This window comes from Prenolepis imparis, unplaced genomic scaffold (genome assembly GCF_030444845.1).
Source record: "Prenolepis imparis isolate NDT839.2.m4 unplaced genomic scaffold, iyPreImpa1.0 SCAF_8, whole genome shotgun sequence".
Taxonomy (NCBI): Eukaryota; Metazoa; Arthropoda; class Insecta; order Hymenoptera; family Formicidae; genus Prenolepis; species Prenolepis imparis.
In genome coordinates, this window is record NW_028141166.1 from 6,631,016 (window position 1) to 6,646,652 (window position 15,637).

A 15,637-nucleotide genomic window follows, 5' to 3' on the forward strand; every position below is an offset into this window, starting at 1 on the left:
TAACAAAACAATTTTACTTCGAAAGAGGCAATCTGGGACAATCTAACAATATCTCGCATTATTATGCTACAAACGTCATTAATATTCTAAAATAATAAATTAAAAAAGCTCTGAAATAAATACGAATTCAGGTGTAAAAATGGCTTATAAAAGCCAAGCGCGGAGATATCAGGTGCAATAAAATTATTTTTGAATTGCTCTATATTTATTTTGTTTGTATTCAAAATAAGTATAGAGGATAATTTCTTATCAATTAACAAAACAATTTTACTTCAAAAAAAAAGGCAATCTAGGACAATCTAATATTACCTCGCATTATTATGCTATATACAAATATCTTAAATTATAACATTCTAAAATAATAAATCAAAAAGGCTTTTATATATAAATACAAATTCAGGTATAAAAAAGATAAAATAAGAGTCAGGCACAAATATTAGATGCAACAAAATTATTTTTAAATTTCACTATACTTATTTTGTAAACAACTTAATTGAAATGAATATTCCTCCACTCTTTATTAGACAGAGTTATAGATATTTCACACGTATAAACAAACTCAATTATTTCGCTAGGAAATAGTGTCAATAGCGCACTCGCGAAAATTCACTAACAAGAAGTTATCCCTCGGGCATTGATATGGCCTCTGCGTCGCGATCTTCTCGATCTACACCGTGATCGAGTTACATTGCTGAAGAAGCTCGAACCTGTTCACAATGAGAGGAATGAAATCGCCAGGCCTGAGGATCGCGCGGTTCCTGAGTACGAAGTAAATCAACCGGTCGCTCGAAGTCAAACAGAAGATTGTTACCGCGAAATTCCGCGTGATTCAATTTGGCCGGAAATTCTGGGTGGAAAACATGGGCGCGCGCGCGCGATTCTCCACCCAGAGAAACCATCCCCCAGGTTTCGCCCTAACGAATCTATCGACACAAGTTTTGGAGTTTCCTCCGCACCCCGTGGCAGCTCTATCACCGGCTGTCACCTACCACGTATATATAGCCTTCTCCCTCTTTTCCGATCCGCTTCACGCGCGCCAGCAAAGGACAAGAGGGGTGCCTTTGTGCTTTTCTCCCTTGTGCCCTCCTTTCCTCTTCCCTCTCCCGCTTCTCGTGGAACTAAGAAGGGACAAGCAATTTTCAGTTTTCCTACGATAACCGAAGACCTGTCGTTTACCCGCAAGTTTCAAATTATTTCACCATCTGGCGCAGACGGTGGCGTTGATAACGAGTTACGGCGTCGAATAAAAGTCTCTCGTATCTCTGTAACTCGCTCGCCGTTGTTTGAACTGAACAAACTGCACGAAGCTACGTACAAATCAACGAGACAGAGTGAGAATCGGGGAGAGATGACCGTGGGTGGAGATTCGGTAACCGGAAAACCGAAAGGTAAATGCTGTCGCGTCGCTGAAAAACGAAGTAGACGGAAAAGTCAGCAAAAATTTAGCCAGGCGGATATTTTCCTTTTCAAATCGATTATTCAGTCCAACTAAAAATATTCTTTATATATAAAATATATTATATTGATAACTTTTCGCGTATCATTTTATTCATTGACTACGACACTAATTTATTTCTAAATAATTTTGTAAATTTTGTTTAAATCAATCAACCTTTAATTGTGTGCTGAAGAAAGAGATCGAAACGTTCGCCTCGTTTTTGTTTTAATTTTTACATTATTTTTAATAAATTTACATGCGCGTTATTTACTGCGTCGCGACTCTTTTTGCCTTTTATTCCTCTCTATTTGAAAATATTCTTTTTGTCGCGTAACTTTTATTTTTCTCGATAATAGTCAATTATCGTTGAAAAATCGCGCACTCGTGCGCGATATCGGCAACAATCATAAATTGCACAAGGTGGGTACATGGGTATTCGAAAATTCGATCACAGTCGAAACCGGGTCTATTCCGAGATACGGTCTGTTCAGCATCCTCTTGTCCGCGGACCGATAAACAAATCCTCACCTAGGCCGGTGAGGTTTGCACAAATTGTATGGTGTGACGCGTACTTTATGGTTGTGTAGAACATGCCCTCGGTACGTTGTAACGTACTTGTTCCGCGTGCTTGTTACCGATAACTAATGTTCCATCCGCCCGTTCGATAACGCGATTCGGGCCGATTGGCAGAGAAAGACTACCGGACCGGAAAGAGATCGAACGATTGAGCAAATTACGACACGTAGATTGCGAGCCACCACCGGAGGGAGGGAAGCTAGAAACGATCAGTACCCGCTATCGCGGGTATCACTATATGCGAAATGTGAACGAAGCGGACTGAAAATTTTCTCGTTTTCCGGTCGGCGTGGACGAGTGTGCAATCGAGATGATCGCGACAAACCAATCGACCAAAACGGAAGTAACGCGACACGTTGTAAACACTTCAAGTTCTTTCAATCTCGCATCCAATGGAATTTCTTGTGCTAATATTTTCGTATCGTATACAAATATAAAGCTACCAAAATTCCAGTACTAATAAATAACAGTGATAAGTTTTCCATATCGCGATAAAAGAAATATTTCATCTAATAGTAATTATATAAATTATAAATAATATAATAATATATATGTTATATTATATAAATTATATAAATAATATAATATAATTATATAAAATAATTTCAATCAAACAATCAAACACATTTATGTTTTTAATTCGAATAACTTTCTTGCTCTCATATTCTGTTTTATTAATTATATAATAAAAGTATATAACTTTCGTATTTGCGTCTATATTACAATTTAATTTCATTAAGAGTACACAAGTTCAGAACTTTATTAAGGCATGCAACTAATCAATCGATCGCGAGAATTATCTGATAACATCGATGCTACGAGGCAACTTGGCAAACAAGAGTTCGCGAGTGTTTCCTTGGATCATCCTAAACTAACGGTAACCAACTTCCTACGCTTAACTTTTCAATGTAATCTGTCGCATATACGTAAAACACTTGTTTTGGAAATAATATAAAATATTGATTAATATTTCACGCGCTAACTCCACGTATAAAACAATTCGAGAAGAATCAAGTAAGGGAAATAAAAAATTCCGACCTCTAACCATATATGTATCATCATATAGGGACTGTTCCCTTTTCAGCAGCCTGTCGTAAAGCGATCGATTTTGGCAATACGACGTTCCGCAATCGCAACTTCAGCCAATGTTTGCTCAATAAACCTCGTGAAAGCCGACGAACCAACTACCCAGTTAACCCGTTAGCCCTCGATCTGGAAGTTATTAATCGTGCTGATTGCAGAAGTTCTATAGAAACCGACAAATTCAAATTGTGGATTGCATTTTTAAAGTACAAAAATATATGGAAAATAAAATGCACGTTAGCGGTTTGATATCGATACATAAAGCATTAATATGCATATTTTTGCATATTTTGATGTACCTATTAGATATAATATTACATATTATATCTTATATAATATTATATATCATATCTTACATAAATAAATAATATATAATAATATTATATAAATAAATCATATGTAAATAAATAATTAATATATATCATATCTCATACATCAAAATAAATTTAGATGTCGAAAAACAAAAATCAAACTTTCTCGCTAATATTATAGCTTATTTCGCGAATTACTTTATTTGTATGTACAAACAACATATTTGTAGTATCGCATTGAGTTCTGATAAAAGGAGAAAAGAAGATGAAAAAGGGGGCGCGTTTGATCGATAGCGAAGGAGAGGAATTTGACGGCAGATAAAAGTTTTCTCAGATCGCAACACGCTGTTTACTGATGACGCTTTGATGTCGAAATGACAACAATCAAGTAGCTGCGGCTACAATGACCATGATAAAGGCGACAGTTGCATGTCGTGGTTAGGACAACAGCGGCCACGTTTGTAGCATACAACCACACTCGCGCCAACAGTGGCATAGCAGAGGGGTCGTACAGATTTGTACAAAATTCATGTAGAGAAATATTATTAACCCTTTTGCCAATGAACGGATATCCGGGTATCCAAAGCAATTTTAAATATTAAAAATATGTCGGAACAAAACACAAAGGATCTTTACATTGGGAAATAACCTAAAATTTAACAAGAAAAATTATTCGATTCCCAGCAATTGCTATAAAAAAAATTGTTGCAATGCAATGTATAAAAAAAAAAAAAAAAAAAAAAATACAGTTGGTACCCGGCTATCTATATATTGATAGAAAGGTGAAAAATTATGCATTGGCAGAAGAATTTAAAAAAAGGTTAAAAAGAGAAATTTCTCATTTTACTGCTCTGGTGCACACAAAAGATTTTCACAAAAATTATAAATGACAATTGCAATTTTTGGTCGCGTAAGACGCGTCGATACGATCTTACTTTTTGCTAAGACGCTCATGCGAATTTATGGCGGCACTTTATACCTCGGAAACTTTTACAATGATCGTTTCTAACGCGACTCTGACGATACAGGGTAGCGTGTAACACTAGAATCAACAAAATACATATACGCGTTATGTACTACGGCAATATCCTACCGTCGAGCGCGTTTGCAAAAGCGGGTCCCTTCTCTCCATTTGGCTACCGACCATCGCGTTTCGAATGCACAAACTGTACTCTAGCTCGACAAATGCCCGTTACCGCCGTTATGCCATAAAGGCATCCTATAACGACAGTTTGATGGAACACGGTAGAATTTTTATATCCTCTTCGCGCCAGCTATATACATTTATTATATGCATTTTTGCTCTATATTAAAGTCCCTCGTGCGTATTTTAGGATAAGTACAACATAAAATTACGATATATATATATATATATATATATATATATATGTAATCTACATTGAAACTAATTGTAAGCTAAAATCACGAAAATTCTCAATATCGATTTCTTACATCTTTTTGTCATGAGATCAGGATATATTATTAATTCTTCTGTCAATAATGGATACCCAAAGCGACTTTAATCCTAAAGTAATCACACAAATGACATTAGTCATTCACGTGCACAAACTTGTATATTTAATAACGATAGATTAATGTCTCAATATAAGACTGACTATAACGAAATTATACTACTGAATTTTGACTTCTAATTAATTCTATTCTATTATACTGTCGTACTCTTTATCACATGTTAATATGTGTGATATTTATTCTTATATATTACAAATTTTACCAATTTTGACTTGTATATATAATAACGATATTAGACTGTCTGAATTATAACGGAATTATACTACTGAATTTTGATTTTTAATCTATTATACTGTCACATTCTTTATCACACATTAATGTGTGATATTTATTCTTATAATGCAAATTTTACCAAATTTGACTTGTATATTTAATTACGATAGATTAATGTCTCAATATAAGACTGACTATAACGAAATTATACTACTGAATTTTGACTTCTAATTACTTCTATTCTATTATACTGTCGCACTCTTTATCACATGTTAATATGTGTAATATTTATTCTTATATATTACAAATTTTACCAATTTTGACTTGTATATATAATAACGATATTATACTGTCTGAATTATAATGGAATTATACTACTGAATTTTGACTTTTAATCTATTATACTGTCACATTCTTTATCACACATTAATATATGTGATATTTATTCTTATATTGCAAATATTACCAAATTTGACTTGTATATTTAATAACGATAGTATACTGCCTGAATGTAAGACTGACTTCAACGAAATTATACTACTGAATTTTGACTTCTAATCTATCATACTGTCACATTCTTTATCGCACGTTAACATGTGTGATATTTATTCTTTTATTACAAATTTTACCAATTTTGACTTGTATATATAACGATGTGATAATATGGCTGATCACAACAGACTTATACTACTGAATTTTGACTTCTAATTACTTCTATTCTATTATACTGTCACACTCTTTATCGCACATTAATATGTGTGATATTTATTCTTATAAATTACAAATTTTACCAATTTTGACTTGTATATTTAACGATAGATTAATGTCTGAATATAAGACCGACTATAACGAAATTATACTACTGAATTTTGACTTCTAATCTATTATACTGTCACATTCTTTATCGCACGTTAACATGTGTGATATTTATTCTTTTATTACAAATTTTACCAATTTTGACTTGTATATATAATAATGATATTATACTGTCTGAATTATAATGGAATTATACTACTGAATTTTGACTTTTAATCTATTATACTGTCACATTCTTTATCACACATTAATGTGTGATATTTATTCTTATAATGCAAATTTTACCAAATTTGACTTGTATATTTAATAACGATAGATTAATGTCTCAATATAAGACTGACTATAACGAAATTATACTACTGAATTTTGACTTCTAATTACTTCTATTCTATTATACTGTCGCACTCTTTATCACATGTTAATATGTGTGATATTTATTCTTATATATTACAAATTTTACCAATTTTGACTTGTATATATAATAACGATATTAGACTGTCTGAATTATAACGGAATTATACTACTGAATTTTGATTTTTAATCTATTATACTGTCACATTCTTTATCACACATTAATGTGTGATATTTATTCTTATAATGCAAATTTTACCAAATTTGACTTGTATATTTAATAACGATAGGTTAATGTCTCAATATAAGACTGACTATAACGAAATTATACTACTGAATTTTGACTTCTAATTACTTCTATTCTATTATACTGTCGCACTCTTTATCACATGTTAATATGTGTAATATTTATTCTTATATATTACAAATTTTACCAATTTTGACTTGTATATATAATAACGATATTATACTGTCTGAATTATAATGGAATTATACTACTGAATTTTGACTTTTAATCTATTATACTGTCACATTCTTTATCACACATTAATATATGTGATATTTATTCTTATATTGCAAATATTACCAAATTTGACTTGTATATTTAATAACGATAGTATACTGCCTGAATGTAAGACTGACTTCAACGAAATTATACTACTGAATTTTGACTTCTAATCTATCATACTGTCACATTCTTTATCGCACGTTAACATGTGTGATATTTATTCTTTTATTACAAATTTTACCAATTTTACCAATATAACGATGTGATAATATGGCTGACCACAACAGACTTATACTACTGAATTTTGACTTCTAATTACTTCTATTCTATTATACTGTCACATTCTTTATCGCACGTTAACATGTGTGATATTTATTCTTTTATTACAAATTTTACCAATTTTGACTTGTATATATAACGATGTGATAATATGGCTGACCACAACAGATTTATACTACTGAATTTTGACTTCTAATTACTTCTATTCTATTATACTGTCACACTCTTTATCGCACGTTAATATGTGTGATATTTATTCTTATATATATTACAAATTTTACCAATTTTGACTTGTATATATAATAACGATATTATACTGTCTGACTTATAACGGAATTATATCTCGCAATTTCTCACTCACCGATACTTTACACGGCACTCCCGACACGACGCGTGAATCGCACTGTGTATCGCAATGCTACCTGTAACAAATAAAATACATACATATATTAGAATAATCTTATTATTTCGCATTACAACATACACAATATAAATATGTAAGCTAGAATTAACGGTAGATATATCCACGGATCGTAACACATTCGCGCGCCCGAAAACAGATTAAGTTGGGTTATGTTGGCAAGAGATTTTGCATCCAATTTTTCGCGAAATATACGTTTCAAACAATTACGACTACACTATTAACGTTGAAATTATGATATGCGATTGATAAATATTACAATACAAAGGTTAGAAATCGTTTCTAACGATTATGCTTACTAATTAATCACAGCGGGACGCAGCTCCAACTGCCTGATACTCGCGGCGTTTCGGTAATGGCCGAGGCTACAAACATCGGCAACTTCACTCTAATAGCGCGCGCGCGATACTATATACATGACTTAATAATAATTAATTAAAACTCGAAGGAGATTCGTTCGAAAAGATATAGCTTTAGAAAAAAAAATATGAATCGAGAATAAGGTATTATAACATATTATTTACAACATATTACTATTTTATAACTTTTACCATATTATTATTTTAAAATTTAATTAGCACAAATTATAACATACACAATATAAATATAAATATATAAGCTAGAATATTTAATTAGCAAATTTTCGCTTTATTAATATTTTTTGATAAAAATCAGCTGATTAAAGCGTTAATTTGCTAATTAATTTTTAAAATAATATGTTAAATAATATGTTATAATACTTTAAACACGATTAATATTTTTGACAGTTATCAGCTGATTTCTATCAAAAAATATTAATTGACAATAAGATATTATAACATATTATTTACAACATATAACTATTTTAATTTTTTACCATATTATTATTTTAAAATTTAATTAGCAAATTAACGCTTTAATCAGCTGATTTCTGTGAAAAAATATTAATCGAGCGGCTGTCATCGCGAAGGTTAACAGTTTTGACAGTTGTTTAAAATAAAATTAAATAAAATTAAATTAAATCTTTGAATAAAATAGCGCGCGCGCCTACGCGCGCTTATGTTGTCTAGTAAATATTAAAAATGTATACGGAACTTTTCTCGGCCCGAAACAAAATAAAAAGAGCCTTTGTATTCGGAAATCTTCTAAAATATAACGAGAAAGAATATACGATGCTATAAAAAATATTGTCACAGTTAGTCTGGATATCCATACATTGATGAAAAGGTGAAAAATTATGTCTTGACAGAAGAGTTAAAGATATATTCTATTAATAAAAATTTGTGAGACCAGTACACAGTGTCGTATACATTATCAACGTGGATCACAGTTACGTGTACAGAGGTATGGTTGAACAGTGTATGACCTAAGCACCCTGAGCGAGGAAGGAAGCTTAAATTCATCAAACGCGCCATTGAACCGGCAGCAACTCAACAAGAAGACTCCATGCAACCGCATTCTCTCTCTCTCTCTCTCTGTCGTTTAATATCAAAATGGAATTGTCAATTTACAATTCCATTGATGCGTTTACGTTGCGCGTGCACGGTTGGCGCCCCTTTAACACCAATGTGTTAACGACCGCGATAACAATTACCGTTTCGATTATCTCCGGTTGCGTTGTCTCTCGATATAGATTAGCGTTCGGGGGGAGAGGAGGGAGGAAGGGTGGTTTTGCGGTGAAAGAATTAAAATTCATAAAACGCGATGCCCCGTTGCTCTGTCAATTCTCCGGATCTGCTCATCCATAACGGCGTGGAATTAACAGTCGCGAAGCGGTTTGTCGCGAACATTAGCAAAACCGCAGAGCTTTCTCTCTCTCTCCCTTTCTCTCTCTTTCTCTCTCGATATTTCTCCTCCTTGGAAAGTTTCGCGTGAATAATTTCGAGACTCTTATGTACGTCCTCGCGAAAATTCAATTCCTTTGAGTCGCACACAAGCCCTTCCTACAATGTCTTATTATTATGCATCCGCGTTTCTAACGCACAGTCTCCTCCATCCCTTATGCACAATGCGTCAGCCATACCTGGGTAAACTGCGCCGGAAACACGTGGGATCCGCATCTCCGTATGCATATCCGTGTGTATACACGTACTCGCGTATACACACACATATACAGTTTCATGTAAAACAGAAATACGTGATACACCTATATATACGATGTGTGCCTCTATACTCACGTTTACTTCTATTAAACTGACGCGCGTGTCATTCAATTCGTACTTGCGATTACCCAGCTGATCCGCGCTGCGTGTTTGCGACAGAAATGGAGAGACATTTCGCTTTAGCCCGCAATCGTTTACACGTATATTATACAGCGACAACATACACACACGTACACACTTTTAACACTTGGCAGAGATTTTGCGCGAATCATTTCGTTACGCGACGTCGTTTTACACACGTGTTTGATCGGCACGAATTTTACTTAATGTAATGATAAACATTCCATTCCACTGCATTTACCGCATTTACTCGTCTCTTCCTCGATGAATTCGATAATCAATTTGCCGGAAAGAGAGAGAGAGAGAGAGAGAGAGAGAGAGAGAGAGAGAGAGAGAGAGAGAGAGAGAGAGAGAGAGAGAGGAGAGTTCATATTTTGAAAATGAAAATTTTATTGGACATTGGTATTGCAAAAGCGCTTGTCAAAGAGAAAATTATATATGTTTTGGATGCGCACACAGAGAGAGCGAGCAGCAGCAGTAGCAAATGTTGTTACTCGGTTATCAGGCTGACTGTAATTTTCGACCGTATAATTTAATGCTCGTAAACGCGACGCATGCAAAATCTATTGATACAATTGATAAATAAATATTTTCAACGGTGACGCATAGCGAATATATTATATATATATATATATATATATATATATATATATATATATATATACAAAGTACGAGCAATTCCCCATTAGACTGCAATTTAATTCGCCAATTATCCGTGCGCAAAAATATAAAATACAATATAATTTTATATCTTTTTAAGCTCGCTTTATCTCGTGTTATTTCTCTTTTCCGATCAAACACACAGACGAATGTTTTCTCTTGTAAATATACTAGTCAATTGCACATTGGTCCATCTGGACATGTTTCGAGCAAAGAAAATAGATGTATATGGTATCTCTTTATATTGATATTTTATGATACGGTTCTGTTGTTCTCATTTCCGTGATGCAAACAACAAAATGATCAGAATACATGCGTTCATTACTAGATACACATCTTTTGCAAAACCAGCTTTCAAGATAGTCGTTGTAAAGCTTTCTTTCTTTCTATTATACATATATCTGTAGACTATGAATATACATATATGTATATATTGTATATATTTACATTTATTTTATATATGTACATATTTATATTCATATTTATATTTATATAAATATAAATACAATCTGTATACATATAATATGAAATATATAGTATATATGTATAATTCTCTTTATATAAAACATAATCATTCTGGTTTGCATTTTTTTCAAACGATCGAGTTAACGAAAAAAAGTGCACGTTGTAATTGCAAGCAGTAATTATCCGAGATAAGCAAGATTATAACGGTACGCGCATTGCATTCATAGATATGCATTATTTGAATACAATGTGACCGTCGTCCGATTACCTTACGTTCATTAACGTAACGAAGAAAGGAGAATATAGGTATGCGCACGTTGTTTCGCGAGAAACTACGTAATCGCCATCGAGTTTCCGAATTTCTAGAAACCTCCAGTCCTCTTGATTCCGAGTTTCGACTTAGCCAAGCATTTCCTCGGATGCTAATGCGATTTCGCATTACATGTGTAATGGAAGAACCCATTAAGTGATGTATATATTATATATATGTATGTATGTCGCGTCGCGCGAGAAACTATGCGCAAGATTTTCCCTCGATAGAGAATATCTTCAGCATTGGCCTGAATTCTTGCGCGCGAGTTATTTTATTATATATATTTTTTATATATCCTCTATATATGTCTCCTGTCTGCAAAGTCGCGCGAAATCGTTCAATTATAAAATCCGCAAGAGGAAATAAGAAACGAAAAGAAGGACGCGACTCTAATAAAAGTTTTGCGGCCCGTAAATTCGTCTCCCAGAAATATTGTTTGGTCCATAGACAGCATGACTAATGTACACACTGGGTAGGGGATCAATAATTTCATTATGTATTCAACGTCGATACATGCCGGCAATAAATCGCTTTCCACCGAACTACGGTGAATCTGTAAATCTTGTCGGGACTTCCATATTCTCTAAACGTGCGATGCAAAAAGTCACGTCAGTGAACGGAATCAGAAGGCATTACATTGCCATATTTTGTTGTCGTATCATGAAACTCGACGATTAATCATCGTACTTGTCCTATGACGGCCAACAATATCGCGATATTCCGCTCGTGATAACGAACAAACGGGATCATTTTTCTTCACGATACGCATCTAAAAATACTTAAATATAATAGGTTATCGACATTTTTACTGATTCCGATAGCAACAAGTGTCTCCACATTACTTCAAAATTGCCGATACTTTGCCATATATTGCTTGTAATAAAATAAGAATTATGTATTAATAATTATACGCGAAATTAGCGAAATTTAGCAAAAATTAAGAGGCAGACAATAATAAGTATATAATTTAAGAAATATTATAATTAACAAGTATTGGAAGAAATATATTCTGGAATTATCGTCTGCAATATATTATCGACATTTATAGTTTATATGTATGCAGCACTATATCTATAAAACATTGCTTATTTAATTAAGTATAAATATCTAGAGCCCAATATCGGAGATCCAATATCGGAGCTTAAACGTGGATGCAAAAATAGAATCGGAGAATAATGGAAAGCATATTATCAATGCTACGCGATATTATCGGAATATCGTGATATCGCTCAACGTGCATCATGTGAATACTGAGTACAGCATCCAATAATATTCAACAAGAGAGAGAGAGAGAGAAAAAAGTGAGGAAAAAGTACTTTTATACATGTTACGTGAAATGCGTTACATTCGATCCGATAAGTGGTAAAACAGGCAAAGAAGTTCGTCATATCGCAAAAACTCCACACGATGACAAATAATACAACACGCTGATATTTCCTGCGACTTTGCAGATTATATCTTCGTGTGTGTGCGTGTGAATGTATGCGTGTGTGTTTTGCACGCTGACTAAATAAAATTTATGCGCGACGTGTTCCGTCAATATTTGCGATTGTTGAAAATATAACAGCGCAAATACACCGAATAAAATATCGTCGGCGTATAATCAATTGATAAAAATTATGCGGAGTGATTGAAGAAAAATCGCGAATTTAATAAATCAAGGAAATATGATTAAATCCCCCACCATTTTTACGACTTACTTAATCTCACCTTTGGATTTATTAAACAGAATCACAAGAATTATCGATTTATTGAAAACCACACAATTTTATTCCTCTCGAGACGTGGAAAAAACTTGGAAAAGTATGGTAATAATGGTATAAGAAGTTAATTTATTATCTAACTCATTTTACTTTTATTCGATTATACACCGCGAAGATAAATTTTTTATCTTCAGGAAAATGTTGAAATTAAATGTGTTAGAGCTCATCCATTGAAAGGTAATTTGAAATGTAAATAAAATATTCGATATGTAATTGTTCTATAATACAGAGTGATCTATAATGAGTGTAAAAAACTTCGACAGCTTGTTCGATTAAAGTCATTTTAAATAAAAAATATTATTTGCACATATGTAGATCCTATTTTAATTAGTTATGCATAGAACTACAAGAGATCAAATTTTTATTAAATTAAATGTGATAGCAGATTTAGTTACAGTTCAAAACATAAAAAAAATCTATTTATAAATCAACAATTATTATTGAGAAATAACAATGTAGTGTACAAGATAGAACAAGTGCTCCTTAATGCAAGCTTGAAATAGGATCTATGTATTCATATAACATTTTTCTTACTTAAAATGATCTCTCGAACAAGTTGTCGAAGGATTTTACACTCATCATAAATCACCCTATATTGTAAAACTGTAAAACAATTACGTATCGAATTTTTGTTTCATTTATTACGCAAGATCTGAGCGGCGCGCGTGCTTACTTTTTGTATATAATTGTATATAATTGTATATAATAGCGCACCTTACATAGTAAACACACACGTCAGCGCAGTTATCATTCGCACAACGAGAATTGAGGTAGGAGTCGACAGGTAGCAGTGCGTTTCATCGTGTATTACCGCGTTATTATCTTTCTCGAAATACGATCCTTACAAATGATTATAACCATTATTACTCAACGTGATTAATTAATTCTCACTTAACAATCTATAAGCGTAGACAACGATTATTTTATATTGACAGTTATTTTCGCGCGTTTCATTCGTCACAAGTAAAAATCGAAGCAATAAAAGATGAAAATCACAAATCGTTTCTCAATAATTTACGGTCGATAATTATGTTTATCATTATTTTATTTCTATTATATATATGTATATAAAACGATATATTTATACAGATTTAAATACATCGCGCTTTCGAACTTGTCGCTGATGTAAATCATAATTTATTCATAATTTCCGATTGAGAGCGTAAAATAATCGAATGAAATAATAAAAACAGTTATATATATTATAAATACGTTTAGTAATAATATGTTCAAAATATATTGTGCAACACTGAATTCTTATTGAATATTTCCGGACGGTCCATCATGTTGTAAATAGTAATTAACTCGATTTTATCAGTCAAATTAAAAATGCGTCGTATCGCATAATATCTCATAATCGAATTATCGATGCCATTTCTAAATTTTTCAATCTTTCAGAAAGATTGCGGCTACGAAATTGATCGACTCCAAGTAAATGAGTTTCACGATGTATTCAATTAGTAAATACAATCGCAATATTAAACCTGCAATTTTAATATTCGTCAATCGCGTCGAATAAATACGTCATTTATATATCAATGATTTGTTGAAAGGCATATTTTGCAAAATTTATTCGAAATTTATCGTGCGTGAATACAGTCGACAAAGTGACTATATTTTTTGCATCGCGCAAGGATTGTATTTCCTCTGTTATTCGAGAATCATCCGTTAATTTGTAAAACGTCATCACTTGTAACTTCATATAATTGCATTCTTTTCGCGCGATAACCAATAAAGTGCGCATCGCGTGTGATCAATATTGGATATATCGTGCAAAGTGTCATTTTGATCAGTACACGTTCGATCGTAATTAATCGGTGTTTTCACGAGTGAATATTGTGTGAATGCTAAAAAAAGACAATAATGAAAAAACAAGAGAGAAGGAGAAGACTCGAAAAAACATTCGAACGCCGGCGAAACAATCATAGGATAGGAAATTAAATCATTTATTTTTTTTTGTTAATTGTGTGTCATTTAATTAATCGTCTATTTCAATCTTAGTACGCTATTTTACAATAGCGCGTGATATATAATGCGTATAAAATAGTTTAGATTTTATTTCATGACATTAAAATTAATTATCTATAAAATAATTATTAAATATGTATCCGTGTGCAATATAGTTGTCTGCAGTTTATTAATTATTTTATATATATATCATTTTACAAGTTATATTTTTATAACTTTGTATTTTATAAATCAACAATGTAATCCTGCTACTGCGCATCGTACCGGTGAGTCAAATTACTTATATTAATCTTGGGATAATGGACTTTTAAAACTAGATCAAAGAATTTTTAAGATTTCGTTAAAATAAAATATCAAATAATTTTTTCAAAGAAGATAAAAATATACAAATTATACCTAACATAAATGGAACTTTAGAATAATAATGAAATACTGTATTACTTAAAAAGTTAGCGGGTTAAAAAATTAAAATAAATATGAAAGAAACGTAGAAAAAAGAAAAGAAAAGAAAAGATAAAAAAGAAAAAAAGAAGAAAAGATATAATCGATCAAGCAAGAATTTAGAAGAAAGGGAGGGCTACGCCTTATTAATTTTAAATTATTAAAATCCAGAAACAGATCACAGTTTCATAATGCCAAAAAAAATTTTCAACATACATATTATATTAATCTTAAGATAATGGACTTTTAAAAACTAGATTTAAAAATTTTTAACATTTCATTAAAATAAAGAATCAA

At 32.3% G+C, this 15,637-nt stretch overlaps 1 protein-coding gene across 7 annotated transcripts in view; it reads right to left on the reverse strand.

Moving 5' to 3' along the window:
* Positions 1–15,637, reverse strand: part of LOC145939404 (zwei Ig domain protein zig-8) — a 142,214-nt gene that overhangs the window by 99,720 nt on the left and 26,857 nt on the right. For all 7 annotated transcript variants that reach the window (XM_083043687.1, XM_083043686.1, XM_083043685.1 and 4 more), the window contains one exon: positions 7,470–7,530. The gene's annotated coding sequence lies outside the window, so the exon portion shown is untranslated. The remainder of the gene's footprint in view (positions 1–7,469; positions 7,531–15,637) is intronic.